General features: G+C 47.4%; 1 protein-coding gene across 1 annotated transcript in view; it reads left to right on the forward strand.

The window, feature by feature from the left end:
• LOC134908938 (cytochrome P450 2K6-like) overlaps positions 1-14,870 on the forward strand; it is a 183,973-nt gene that overhangs the window by 102,542 nt on the left and 66,561 nt on the right. The window lies entirely within an intron of this gene.

The following is a 14,870-nucleotide window of genomic DNA, read 5'->3' on the forward strand; positions in this document are numbered from 1 at the left end:
CCACGACGAGTGTACTTTTTCAGGCAGACAATCAATAAATATAGTACTATAGTACTGGTGGTCAGTGTGGTCAGGTCACTGGTCACAGTGGTCAGTCACACTGGCAGTGGCACTAGTCTCTGGCAGCAAAAGTGTGCACTGTTTAATATGTACTCCTGGCTCCTGCTATAACCTATAACTGCTCCCCAGTCTCCCCCACAATTAAGCTGTGTGAGCACAGTCAGATATTAATGACGGACCTGCTGGACACTGTCTGTCAGCAGAATGAGTTTTTTAAAGAAGAAAAAAACACCACACAAGTCACACGAGTCCACGACGAGTGTACTTTTTCAGGCAGACAATCAATAAATATAGTACTATAGTACTGGTGGTCAGTGTGGTCAGGTCACTGGTCACAGTGGTCAGTCACACTGGCAGTGGCACTAGTCTCTGGCAGCAAAAGTGTGCACTGTTTAATATGTACTCCTGGCTCCTGCTATAACCTATAACTGCTCCCCAGTCTCCCCCACAATTAAGCTGTGTGAGCACAGTCAGATATTAATGACGGACCTGCTGGACACTGTCTGTCAGCAGAATGAGTTTTTTAAAGAAGAAAAAAACACCACACAAGTCACACGAGTCCACGACGAGTGTACTTTTTCAGGCAGACAATCAATAAATATAGTACTATAGTACTGGTGGTCAGTGTGGTCAGGTCACTGGTCACAGTGGTCAGTCACACTGGCAGTGGCACTAGTCTCTGGCAGCAAAAGTGTGCACTGTTTAATATGTACTCCTGGCTCCTGCTATAACCTATAACTGCTCCCCAGTCTCCCCCACAATTAAGCTGCGTATCGTTTTTTTCAGGCAGAGAACAAGAACAGAACGGATTATTATTTAAATATTAATAAATTATAAAACTGCACTGGTGGTCAGGTCACTGGTCATCAGTCACTAGTAGTATAATATAATAACTCCTCCTAAGCTCCAGTAAGTATAGTAATGAACGTGTCTCACTCTCACTCTCCTATTTTAATTTCTAAACGGAGAGGACGCCAGCCACGTCCTCTCCCTATCAATCTCAATGCACGTGTGAAAATGGCGGCGACGCGCGGCTCCTTATATAGAATCCGAGTCTCGCGATAGAATCCGAGCCTCGCGAGAATCCGACAGTGTGATGATGACGTTCGTGCGCGCTCGGGTTAACCGAGCAAGGCGGGAAGATCCGAGTCGCTCGGCCCCGTGTAAAAAAAACTGACGTTCGGGCGGGTTCGGATTCAGAGGAACCGAACCCGCTCATCTCTAAATATGACCTGGAGGAATTGCAATGTGGCATAATTTGAACTACTTTGCATAAGAGGTACAACCTCAATGAAGAGAGATGTCTCTCTAAGAGAATTGGGCACTCTTCAAAATGTGTTATGGGGCCCACAATGTTCTAATTCAGGCCCTGTGTGATGCTGCTGGTGATTGTTACTGGTGTATCCACATACCTGTCATTATGCTGTTTTCATGTTGTCTTATTGTATCTTTATGTATACCCGTAACTAGGTGTGTGCCGGCGGTGCCTGGCACACAGGGCATGTGCACTGAGGGCGCAGGACCGCCGGCAACACCTGCAGGTCTGCGCTGCTCAGTGCTTCTCTGCAGAAGCACTGTACTTGCAGCGGTGGATCAGGACGCTGGAAGTGATTGGCATATGTCCGGTCCGTCCTGCGCCTCCTTGTCTCCCTGACCGCCTATCAGTGCTGCAAGGGGGCGTGGCCACGGGTCCGTGATTAGGCCACGCCCCCGACTTTGCTGTTTGGTCTCTCTGCGTCTGTCTCTGGCTGCTACAGCTCTCCTGGAGGTAAAGTTGGCGGGAGGGGAGGGGAGGGGGGAATGATGTGTGTGTGTGTGTGTGTGTGTGTGTGTGTGTGTGTGTCTGTCTGTGTGTGTGTGTGTGTGTTTGTGTGTGTGGTGTGACTGGAGGTGACTGTCTGTGTGTGTGTGTGTGTGTGTGTGTGTGTGTGTGTGTGTGTGTGTGTGTGGTGTGACTGGAGGTGACAGGATGTGTGTGTGTGGTGTGACTGGAGGTGACAGGCTGTGTGTGTGTGGTGCATACTTGCCTACCCTCCCGGAATGGCTGGGAGGCTCCCGAAAAACGGGTGACTCTCCCGGCCCCCCGGAAGAGCAGGCAAGTCTCCCGATTTATGGGGGTCACCCCCTGCCCGCCGCCCACTTAACAAGTAAAGTGGGCGGTCCGGGCATTTGATGACGCGATTCTTGTTGAATCGCATCATCGTAACCACGCCCCCTGCTGTATAATGCCGGTAATCGCGGCATTACACAGTGGTGGGCGTGGCTTAAATGACGCTGCCGGAAGCCACGCCCATCCAGCCTCTGGCCCACCCCCGTCCCACCTCTGGCCCGCCCCCTGTCACGTCACCTCAGGCCCCCCCTGCTGAGCCGACGGGCTGCTCTCTCCCGGAGAGAGCAGCCCAGAAGTCGGCAACCATGGTGTGGTGTGACTGGAGGTGACAGGCTGTGTGTGTGTGTGTGTGTGTGTGTGTAGGGACTGTCTGGCATAATGTGTAATAAGGGGATGCTGTCTGCCATAATGTGTAATAAGGGGACGCTGTCTGCCGTAATGTGTAAAATGGGGGATTCTGTCTGCCGTAATGTGTAAAATGGGGGATGCTATCTGCCGTAATGTGTAAAAAGGGGGGGCGCTGTCTACCGTAATGTGTAATAAGGGGACGCTGTCTGCCGTAATGTGTAAAAAGGGGGATGCTGTCTGCCATAATGTGTAAAAAGGGGGGCGCTGTCTGCCGTAATGTGTAATAAGGGGGGCGCTGTCTGCCGTAATGTGTAATAAGGGGACGCTGTCTGCCATAATGTGTAAAACAGGGGACGCCGTCTACCGTAATGTGTAATAAGGGCACACTGTCTGCGGTAATGTGTAATAAGGGCACACTGTCTGCAGTAATGTGTAAAAAGTGGACGTTGTCTGCCGTAATGTGTAATAAGGGGATGCTGTCTGCCATAATGTGTAAAACGGGACGCCGTCTACCGTAATGTGTAATAAGGGCACACTGTCTGCCCAGTGGCGGAACAAGCAAGCGGTGGGCCCAGGTGCGACAAAATGCTTTGGCCCCCCCCATCCAAGTCCACCCCAGGGGCAGTGCGCGCCGTAGGCGCGCGCAAAAATACATAGTGGCGTGGCTTCGTGGGGAAGGGGTGTGGCCACAAAATAATACCAACACAGTAGTCTCCATTATTCAAATTACGCCGCACAGTAGCACCACTACACCAGGTAGAGACCCTTTTACACCTTACAGCGAACAGATTCCTCTTTTTACACATTACAGCAGACAGCGTGCCCTTTTTACACATAACGGCAGACCGCGTGCCCTTGTTACACATTACGGCAGACAGCGTGCCCTTTTTACACATTACAGCAGACAGCGTGCCCTTGTTACACATAGCGGCAGACAGCGTGCCCTTTTTACACATTACGGCAGACAGCGTGCCCTTGTTGCACATTACGGCAGACCGCGTGCCCTTGTTACACATTACGGCAGACAGCGTGCCCTTGTTACACATTACGGCAGACAGCGTGCCCTTGTTACACATTACGGCAGACAGCGTCCCCATTTTTACACATTACGGCAGACAGCGTGCCCTTGTTACACATTACGGCAGACAGCGTCCCCATTTTTACACATTACGGCAGGCAGATTCCCCATTTTTACACATAGCAGCAGGCAGATTCCCCATTTTTACACATAGCGTCAGGCAGTCCCCCTGTTTTACACATAGCGTCAGGCAGTCCCCCTTTTTTACACATTACGGCAGGCAGATTCCCCTTTTTACACATTGCGTCGGGCAGATTACCCCTTTTTACACATAGCGGCAGGCAGTCCCCCATTTTTACACATTGCGGCAGGCTGATTCCCCCTTTTTACACATTGCGGCAGGCAGTCCCCCCTTTTTACACATTGCGGCAGGCAGTCCCCCCTTTTTACACATTGCGGCAGGCAGTCCCCCCTTTTTACACATTGCTGCAGGCAGTCCCCCCTTTTTACACATTGCTGCAGGCAGTCCCCCCTTTTTACACATTGCGGCAGGTATGCCCCCCTTTTTACACATTGCGGCAGGTAGTCCCCCATTTTTACACAGTGCGGCAGGTAGTCCCCCATTTTTACACAGTGCGGCAGGTAGTCCCCCATTTTTACACATTGCGGCAGGCAGGCACAAGAAAGAAGGAAAGAAGGAAAGAAAGAAGGAAAGAAAGAAAGAAAGAAAGAAAGAAAGAAAGAAAGAAAGAAAGAAAGAAAGAAGAATTATACTTACCCTCTCCGCTGGCTCAGGCTCCTCGGTGCAGCGTCAGAGACGATTCCCGGGCTGGAGAGAAGGAGGAGGAGGGAGGCTGAGAAGGGAGCCGCAGCAGCGCTGTGTTACTGGTGGAGGCGCTGCTGCTGCTGCCCCTCTGCTTCCCTATAGGCTGTTCTCGGAAGACAGCCTATAGGGAAGCAGAGGGGCAGCAGCAGCAGCGCCTCCACCAGTAACAAAGCGCTGCTGCGGCTCCCTTCTCAGCCTCCCTCCTCCTCCTTCCCCCGTCTGTAGTACCGCTGCTCCTCTCCTCTCCTCTCTTCGCCGGGCGGCTGTGCGCTGCGGGCAGCGGTTGCCCGCAGCGCACAGCGGCATGTAATGAGTCAGTTTGACTCATTACATGCTTGGGCCCCTGGACAGAGGCGGGCCCCAGTGCAGTGCACTGCCTGCACTGCCGGTAGTTCCGCCTCTGGATGCCCCATAATGTAAAACACTGAATACTGATGCAGAAAGCATCAAGGAATTTTCAGCAAAATATACAAAGAATGTCTTACTGTACTGTATCTATTTCATTTATATACATTCTTGTGAGAAGCAAAAGGTCCCGTATTAGTGTTAATTGAACTTTCAAACTAGTGTACTATTGTTTGTTCATTTCTCAAATTGGCCTACAGTTCTCAGAGGAGCAAGATGTCCTTGTTGGTTTTGTCTGAATGTTTCTTTATTTGCTGTTCATTTCATCTAGAATGCTTAGTTTAAAAAAAAAAAAAAAAAATATATATATATATATATATATATATATACATATATATATTTGATTTTTTTCTTCACTAAGTCGGCATAATGGTAATGGTGTGAATACATTTGCTCGAGGTGTGTGCTAATGACTGCCCTGATCTAGAGCAAACCGTTACGCGAATGAGGGATATCTATAATCTCAAGCAAAGTTTACAACGGTGGAGGACTTGCAGGGGGAAACATCAGTAGACAAGGACAACCAGGTAGCCAGCTGGGTCACAGAAGGTAGATAAAGAGTAAAAGGCACGACATCTATGAACTATCAAACCCCAATAAATTTGCCCAATTGGATGAAGATTCGGAGGATGGTAGTGAGGAAATGACGAAGCTGGAGGAGACTGTTCCTTCTAGCAACTGGAGGAGCGGTCCCTCCGGCATAGATGGGACAAAAGAAAGCGAGGTACCTAGTCAGGTTGTGGTGGTAGGGGATTCTATTATCAGGAAGACAGATAGGGCAATCTGCTACCGGGACCGTGATCGCCGTACAGTCTGTTCTCTCCCGGGTGCTCGGGTATGGCACATCACGGACTGGGTAGAAAGATTGTTGGGAGGGGCTGGGAATGACCTGGTGGTATTGGTGCACGTTGGCACCAAAGACAAAGTTAGTGGTAGGTGGGATGTCCTTAAGATAGTTTATAGGGACTTAGGCCAGAAACTAAGGGCAAGGACATCTAAGGTAATATTCTCCGAAATATTACCTGTACCACGCGCTAGCCCAGGGAGGCAGAGGGAGATAAGGGAGGTAAATGTGTGGCTTAGAGACTGGTGTAGGACAGAGGGGTTTGTGTTCCTGGAACATTGGGCGGACTTCTCAGTCAGGCGCCATCTTTTTTGTCATGATGGATTGCACCTGAATGAGGAGGGGGCAGTAGTGCTGAGAGGAAGGGTGGTTAGAAGGTTGGAGGAGTTTTTAAACTAGGTTCCCGGGGGAGGGTTTAGCTAGAAACTAAAGGTCAAGCAGTGAGAATAGTGAGGATGGAGGTAGTGAATGAAATGGGGGTGGAGAAAGGGGGACTAACAAGGGTATTACTAAAAGTATTGCCAAAACACTAACGATGATTATGGGTCATCATTACTGCATATAGAAAATGATGTCCCTAGCACAAGGGGAAATACTTATCTTAATTGTATGTATGTAAATACTAAAAACCTTATAGGTAAAAAGGGGGAACTAGAAGTCCTTGCAGCAAGCAAACAGTATGATATCCAATTGTAAAGCTCAACGGAATTTGCTGCGCTATATAAGAAACTGCTAATAAATAAATAAATTACTGAAACTTGGTGGGATGAATCTCATGATTGGACTGTCAGTCTAGAGGGTTATACGCTTTTCAAGAGAGATAGATTCAATAAACGGGGTGGAGAGGTATTTCTTTATGTAAAGTCGTTTTTAAAAACTGATATATGGGAAGATATTCACAAGGGGACTTGAAATACTGTTGAGACGTTATGGTAGAAATTGCATGTGGGAAAAATGGAACAAAAAAGATAGTATTGGGGCTATGCTACAAGCCACCTGGTATTAATGTGTATGATGAGGAAATGTTACTGAAGCAAATTGAAAAAGCAGCAGGAGTAGGTGACGTAATAGTGATGGGAGATTTTAACTATCTGGAGATAAATTGGACAAATGATGCATGTGATACTGTCAGGGGTAATATGTTTTTAAACACACTAAATGACTTCAACTAATCAAGGAACCAACTAGGTGCAATGCAATCTTAGACCTGGTATTAACTAACAATGGGGAATTGATATAGAATATTATAGTAGGAGAGCCCATAGGAAACAGCAACCACAATATGGTCACATTCAATATCAGTTATCATAAGCAGTCCTATATTGGCTCAACTAGGACTCTAAACTTTAGGAAAGCCAACTTTGACATGATTTATTTATTTATTTATTTATTTATTAACAGTTTCTTATATAGCGCAGCAAATTCCGTTGCGCTTTACAATTTGAAATAACAATTACAAACTGGGTGATAACAGTCATAGAGGTAGGAAGGCCCTGCTCGCAAGCTTACAATCTATAGGCATATGTACATAAGGAAAGGTGCTATCTATTGCATAGAATGAGAAGACATGTGAGGATATGTGTGGACTGTACAGAGTGGATGTAATTTGATAGCAAGGTTTATGAAAGTTATGTGGGCGGTTCAGGAATTTGATACGCTTGCCTAAAGAGGTGAGTTTTGAGGGAACGCTTGAAGGTTAGGAGACTAGAGGAGAGTCTTATTGTGTGTGGTAGGGCATTCCACAGAGTGGGTGCAGCCCGATGAAAGTCCTGCAGTCGTGAGTGGGAGCGAGTAATGAGTGTGGATGAGAGACGCAGGTCTTGTGAAGAGCGCAGAGGTCGGGTTGGGAGATATTTTGTGATAAGCGAAGTGATGTACGTTGGTGTAGTTTGGTTAATGGCCTTGTGTGTGAGTAAAAGTATTTTATATTGAATGCGGTAGAATACAGGTAACCAATGGAGGGACTGACAGAGTGGATCTGCAGACGATGAACGTCTAGCGAGGAAGATAAGCCTCGCCGCTGCATTCAGAATGGATTGTAGTGGTGAGAGTCTCGTTTTGGGAAGACCAGTTAGGAGACTATTGCAATAATCAATGCGGGAGATAATGAGAGCGTGGATTAGAGTTTTAGCAGTGTCTTGTGTAAGGTATGGTCGTATTTTGGATATGTTTTTTAGATGCATGTAACATGATCTTGAGACAGATTGAATGTGGGGAACAAAGGACAGATCAGAGTCAAGGATGACACCTAGGCAGCGAGCTTGTGGGGTAGGGTAGATAGTCGAGTTTTCAACAGTGATAGAGATATCAGGTTGGTACCTACTATTGGCCGGTGGAAATATAATTAACTCTGTCTTTGAAATATTAAGTTTGAGGTGGCGAGATGTCATCCAGGATGAGATAGCAGAAAGGCATTCAGTGACACGGTCCAGTACAGATAGGGACAAGTCAGGGGAGGATAGGTAGATTTGAGTATCATCTGCGTACATGATGAGGGAAGCTTTAAGGGACATTAAATGGGAAATTTTGTCACTGCTTGTTAGTAATACTCGCAGATTTATTACCGTGGGCAGCAAACAAAGGACTGAAAATTCCAAACCAATGTGGCTTCACAAAAAGATTAAGGAACTAATGGGCAAAAAAAGGCGAGCATTCAAAAATAGAAATCAGACGGGAATGCAGAGTCATTCCAGCACTATAAGGATTGTAACAAAATATGCAAAAAAGAAATAAGAGCGGCTAAAGTAGGGACTGAAAAGCTAGTAGCAAAGGAAAGCAAATCAACCCTCAATTTTTTTTAAATATATCAACAGCAAAAGATTAAAGAAGGAGAGTATATGCCCTTCAAAGTACAAACTGGGAGTCTTAATCAAAAACGATAAATTAAATGAGTTTGTCTCATTGGTATTCCCAAGAGAGGACCAGATGCAGGGATTAACACACAATCTCAACAAAGATAATGTCTCACTGCTAAGTGCTTATTTAAGTGAGGAGGTAGTCTGTGACCGATTTAAAAAAAATTAAGATTAATAAGTCACCTGGTCCCGATGGAATTCACCCAAGGGTTCTCATGGAGCTTTACTCTGAACTAGCAAGACCGCGATCTTCAATGACTCACTTACATCAGGCATGGTTCCCAAAGACTGGTGTATAGCAGAAGTAGTGCTGGCATTCAAAAAGGGAAGTAAAGCTGAACTGGGTAATTATAGACCAGTTAGTCTTACATCTATAGTGGGGAAAGTCCTGGAAGGTATTCTAAGGGATAGTAAACAGAAGTTCATTGAAGCCAATAAGGTTATTAAATTTAATAGGAACCAACATGGATTTGTGAAGTATATATCATGTCAAACAAATTTACTAGGCTTTTATGAAACGGTTAGTGCGAACCTTGATCAGGGTAAGGAGGTAGATGTACTCTTTTAAGACTTTGCTAAAGCTTTCGACATAGTACTGCACATGAGACTTACCTATAAGTTACAAGAACTAGGGCTAGAAAGCACAATATGCACTTGGGTCAGAAATTGGTTAGATAATAGGGAGCAGCACGTTGTGGTAAATGGAACTTTTTCAAACTGGACTGAAGTACTAAGTGGTGTGCCACGAGGGTCTGTACTTGGACCACTATTGTTCAACATTTTCATTATTGATCTAGCAGTAGATCTAGAGAGTATGGTGTAAATTTTTGCAGACGATACCAAATTGTGTAAGGTTAAAAATACAGAGGAAGATGCTGAGTCTCTTCAGAACAACTTAGTTAAACTGGAAGCATGGGCAGCAAAATGGAGAATGCACTTCAATACAGACAAGTGTAAAGTAATGCACTTTGGTAGCAAGAACAAAAATAACACCTACATACTAAATGGGGTAAAATTAGGGGATTCTGTACTGGAAAAAGACTTAGGTGTTCACACAAATAGCACACTAAGCAGCAGTACCCAAAGTAGGATTGCAGCAAAGAAGGCTAACAAGGTAAAAGCATGTATAAAGCGGGGAATTGACGTAAGGGATGGATGAGAGTGTTATTCTCACATTATATAAATCCCAAGTGAGGCCACATCTTGAATACTTTGCACAATTTTGGGCACCATACTACAAAAAGGATATCCTGGAACTAGAAAAGGTTCAGATGCGGGCGACCAAACTAAATAAGGGGATTGATACGCTGGAATACGAGGAAAGGTTTGCAAGACTAGGCATGTTAACACTGGAAAAGAGGAGACTAAGTTGGGACATGATCAACATTTACAAATATATATAAGGGGACAATACACAGAGCTTGCGGGGGATCTGTTTTTGGTAAGATCAACACAGAAGACACGTGGACACCTGCATAGGTTGGAGGAGAGAAGATTTCATACACAGAGACGTGAAGGTTTCTTCACAGTAAGGACAATACACATTTTGAATTACCTGCCTGAGGGGAGTAGTAATGGCGGCCTCGGTCAACACCTCTAAAATGGTGCTAGATAAGTACCTAATGGATAAGGATATACAGGGTTATGGTGCGTATCACGCAATATAGTTATTAAAACAAAAAGAGGAATAAACACAATGGCCGACATTAGCAACAGACAAAATTAGTCCTAAAAATAATACAGTGTAGGAGACCACAAATAGGTTGAACTCAATGGACAAATTGTCTTTTTTCAACCTCAGAAACTATGTTACTATGTAACTGTTCATTCATTAGTGATGGAACAATCCATATTTTAAGTAATCAGTTGAATATTGGCAACCCTTTTTCTTCACCATCTTGTCAGCCTGTGCTACTGTTATTAGAAGGCTTGCTTATTACTAACATAAACCAGAGGCTATTTACCACTGACGTGCAATAAACAATATTATTTATACCAAGGCTTGGCTAAAATGCCCAGAAAACACACAACAATCCCCTGAATCACTTTAAAATGTGATGCCCCCTAAAATTGCCCCATTAGTTCCCAGGTTGGTAAACACTCACTGGCTTATTTTATTACTGACTAAAATAAAATAAACCCATTTGTTACAGAGATTTGTGATGCCAATGGATGTATGTCATCATCATAATTATATAATAATAATAATATTTACATAGCCCTTTTCTCCCAATAGAACTCAAAAGGGGGTATCCAATTACCTGCGGTCAATGACTGCAGGTAATTATATCGCCGGGGGCTATCCTATTAGTGCACTTCTCCCACCAATGCCGGCATTTATAGGGGATTATGTTTCAGGTGCCTCATGCGATAACACATGGAATCGGGGACTTATCACTGTTCCCAAGTGTTTTTGTGTGATTGCCGATCCAATTTCAACCAGTCAAAATGGCCTCTAATCGGATACTGCGATAATGACCATCGGCGATATCCAGCCATTTTCATCTGCTGAAACTACATCGGGGCTAATTGGATACCCTCCAAAGTGTTTTAAATTTGCACTTACAGCACAAAATACAAAATAAGCTTAACAGAGGTACATTAGTGAAATGCTGAGTAAACAGGTACTGTAAGTCTTGAGTCCATGACCTTATTCCATGCTAAACTATTCTATATATTTTGCATGGACCAGTGGCGGAACAAGCAAGCGGTGGGCCCAGGTGCGACAAAATGCTTTGGGCCCCCCCATCCAAGTCCACCCCAGGGGCAGTGCGCGCCGTAGGCGCGCGCAAAAATACATAGTGGCAAGGCTTCGTGGGGAAGGGGTGTGGCCACAAAATAATACCAACACAGTAGTCTCCATTATTCAAATTACGCCGCACAGTAGCACCACTACACCAGGTAGAGACCCTTTTACACCTTACAGCGAACAGATTCCTCTTTTTACACATTACAGCAGACAGCGTGCCCTTTTTACACATAACGGCAGACCGCGTGCCCTTGTTACACATTACGGCAGACAGCGTGCCCTTTTTACACATTACAGCAGACAGCGTGCCCTTGTTACACATAGCGGCAGACAGCGTGCCCTTTTTACACATTACGGCAGACAGCGTGCCCTTGTTACACATTACGGCAGACCGCGTGCCCTTGTTACACATTACGGCAGACAGCGTGCCCTTGTTACACATTACGGCAGACAGCGTGCCCTTGTTACACATTACGGCAGACAGCGTCCCCATTTTTACACATTACGGCAGACAGCGTGCCCTTGTTACACATTACGGCAGACAGCGTCCCCATTTTTACACATTACGGCAGGCAGATTCCCCATTTTTACACATAGCAGCAGGCAGATTCCCCATTTTTACACATAGCGTCAGGCAGTCCCCCTGTTTTACACATAGCGTCAGGCAGTCCCCCTTTTTTACACATTACGGCAGGCAGATTCCCCTTTTTACACATTGCGTCGGGCAGATTACCCCTTTTTACACATAGCGGCAGGCAGTCCCCCATTTTTACACATTGCGGCAGGCTGATTCCCCCTTTTTACACATTGCGGCAGGCAGTCCCCCCTTTTTACACATTGCGGCAGGCAGTCCCCCCTTTTTACACATTGCTGCAGGCAGTCCCCCCTTTTTACACATTGCTGCAGGCAGTCCCCCCTTTTTACACATTGCGGCAGGTATGCCCCCCTTTTTACACATTGCGGCAGGTAGTCCCCCATTTTTACACAGTGCGGCAGGTAGTCCCCCATTTTTACACAGTGCGGCAGGTAGTCCCCCATTTTTACACATTGCGGCAGGCAGGCACAAGAAAGAAGGAAAGAAGGAAGGAAAGAAGGAAAGAAGGAAAGAAAGAAAGAAAGAAAGAAAGAAAGAAAGAAAGAAAGAAAGAAAGAAAGAAAGAAGAATTATACTTACCCTCTCCGCTGGCTCAGGCTCCTCGGTGCAGCGTCAGAGACGATTCCCGGGCTGGAGAGAAGGAGGAGGAGGGAGGCTGAGAAGGGAGCCGCACCAGCGCTGTGTTACTGGTGGAGGCGCTGCTGCTGCTGCCCCTCTGCTTCCCTATAGGCTGTTCTCGGAAGACAGCCTATAGGGAAGCAGAGGGGCAGCAGCAGCAGCGCCTCCACCAGTAACAAAGCGCTGCTGCGGCTCCCTTCTCAGCCTCCCTCCTCCTCCTTCCCCCGTCTGTAGTACCGCTGCTCCTCTCCTCTCTTCGCCGGGCGGCTGTGCGCTGCGGGCAGCGGTTGCCCGCAGCGCACAGCGGCATGTAATGAGTCAGTTTGACTCATTACATGCTTGGGCCCCTGGACAGAGGCGGGCCCCAGTGCAGTGCACTGCCTGCACTGCCGGTAGTTCCGCCTCTGTGTCTGCCGTAATGTGTAAAAAGTGGACGCTGTCTGCCGTAATGTGTAAAAAGTGGACGCTGTCTGCCGTAATGTGTAATAAGGGGACGCTGTCTGCCGTAATGTGTAAAAAGGGGATGCTGTCTGCTGTAATGTGTAAAAAGGGGGGCTGGCTGCCGTAAAGTGTAAAAAGGGGGACACTGTCTGCCGTAATGTGTAAAAAGGGGGACTGGCTGCCGTAATGTGTAAAAAGGGTGACTTGCTGCCGTAATGTGTAAAAAGGGGGACTGGCTGCCGTTATGTGTAAAAAGGGGGACGCTGTCTGCTGTAATGTGTAAAAAGAGGACGCTGTCTGCTGTAATGTGTAAAAAGGGGACGCTGTCTGCCGTAATGTGTAAAAAGGGGGACTGGCTGCCGTAATGTGTAAAAAGTGGGACTGTCCGCCATAATGTGTAAAAAAGAGGACTCTGTCTGCCATGCCCCTATATATTTTTTGCGTACCTATGGCGCGCACTGCCCATGTTTTGCATGGGGAGGGGGGGGCGCCGAGGCAGTTTCTTCCACACAGCGCTAAAATGTCTAGTTACGGCACTGCAGCATACGGCAGGAGCTAGGGAAATTGTGGCGCCATATAGATAAGCGATGTTACTAGTGATGAGCAATCCCTGCACTGTGGCTGATTTCTCCAAAGCAGTTTGGAATTAGTGAAATTGGTGTGGAGTTTGTATGTTCTTGTCATGTTGGTGTGAGATTGCCAGTTTGGGTATGTGCATGTGTCCCCCTGGTAGGGGAATCAGATTGCAAATCCTGTGGCAGGGTCCCATATGCCTGATCCATTCTCTATTCTCTGGCTGCAGAATGCTGTAGAATCAGGGCCGGTTCTATACCTTGTGGCGCCCAGTGCGAAAGTTTCCACTGCCTAATCCCCAGCTATTCAAAAAGGAGGGTCGTGGCTTCATAGGGGAGGGGCGTGCTCACAGTTATGCCCCAAGTAGTTGTGCCCTCCAGTTGATTTGCCCCCCAGTAGATTTGCCCCCTGTAGCTGTGCCCTCTGTTGCTGTGCCCCGTTGCTTTGCCCCCAGTAGTTGTGTCCCCTGTCGCTGTGCCCCCAATGGTTGTGCCCTCTGCTGCTGTGCCCCCTGTTGCTTTGCCCCAGTAGTTGTGCTCTCTGTTGCTGTGCCCCGTTGCTTTGCCCCCAGTAGATTTGCCCCAGTAGTTGTGCCCCCAGTTGCTTTGCCCCCAGTAGTTGTGCCCTCTGCTGCTGTGCCCCCTGTTGCTGTGTCCCCAGTAGTTGTGCCCATTGCTGCTGTGCCCCCTGTAGCTGTGCCCCCAATAGTTGTGCCCTCTGCTGCTGTGCCCCCTGTTGCTGTGCCCCCGATAGTTGTCTCCTCTGCTGCTGTGCCCCCTGTTGTGCCCTCTGCTGCTGTGCCCCCTGTTGCTGTGCCCCCGATAGTTGTCCCCTCTGCTGCTGTGCCCCCTGTTGTGCCCTCTGCTGCTGTGCCCCCTGTTGCTGTGCCCCCGATAGTTGTCCCCTCTGCTGCTGTGCCCCCTGTTGTGCCCTCTGCTGCTGTGCCCCTGATAATTGTGCCCTCTGCTGCTGTGCCCCCTGTTGCTGTGCCCCCGATAGTTGTGCCCTCTGCTGCTGTGCCCCGTTGTGCCCTCTTCTGCTGTGCCCCCTGTTAACACACACACACAAAAATAAAAATAAACAATACTTACCACTGCCCCGCTCCTGCTTCCTGACCGCTGCTGCCGCTCCGTCTGGCCGCCGGCTCCTCTCTATGGGAGAGACGTCATGACGTCTCTCCCATAGCAGCGCCGCACAGACACTAGAGGTCAATCCTGACCCCTAGTGTCTATCACTGGAGCCGGCTGCAGCGGACACCCACACAGCCCACGGCGTCTGCTGCAGCCGGGGAGCGGGGTGCGGGTAGGTGGCGTGCCTGTGGGGTGACTGTGGACGCACCAAGGACCGCTCCTGTGTAGAATATGTACTGTAGGTGCTACACAAATAATGAATAATAATAAGTTAAAACTATTCAAAATAGATAGAAAA

The sequence above is a fragment of the Pseudophryne corroboree genome, chromosome 4 (genome assembly GCF_028390025.1).
Source record: "Pseudophryne corroboree isolate aPseCor3 chromosome 4, aPseCor3.hap2, whole genome shotgun sequence".
Lineage (NCBI taxonomy): Eukaryota > Metazoa > Chordata > Amphibia > Anura > Myobatrachidae > Pseudophryne > Pseudophryne corroboree.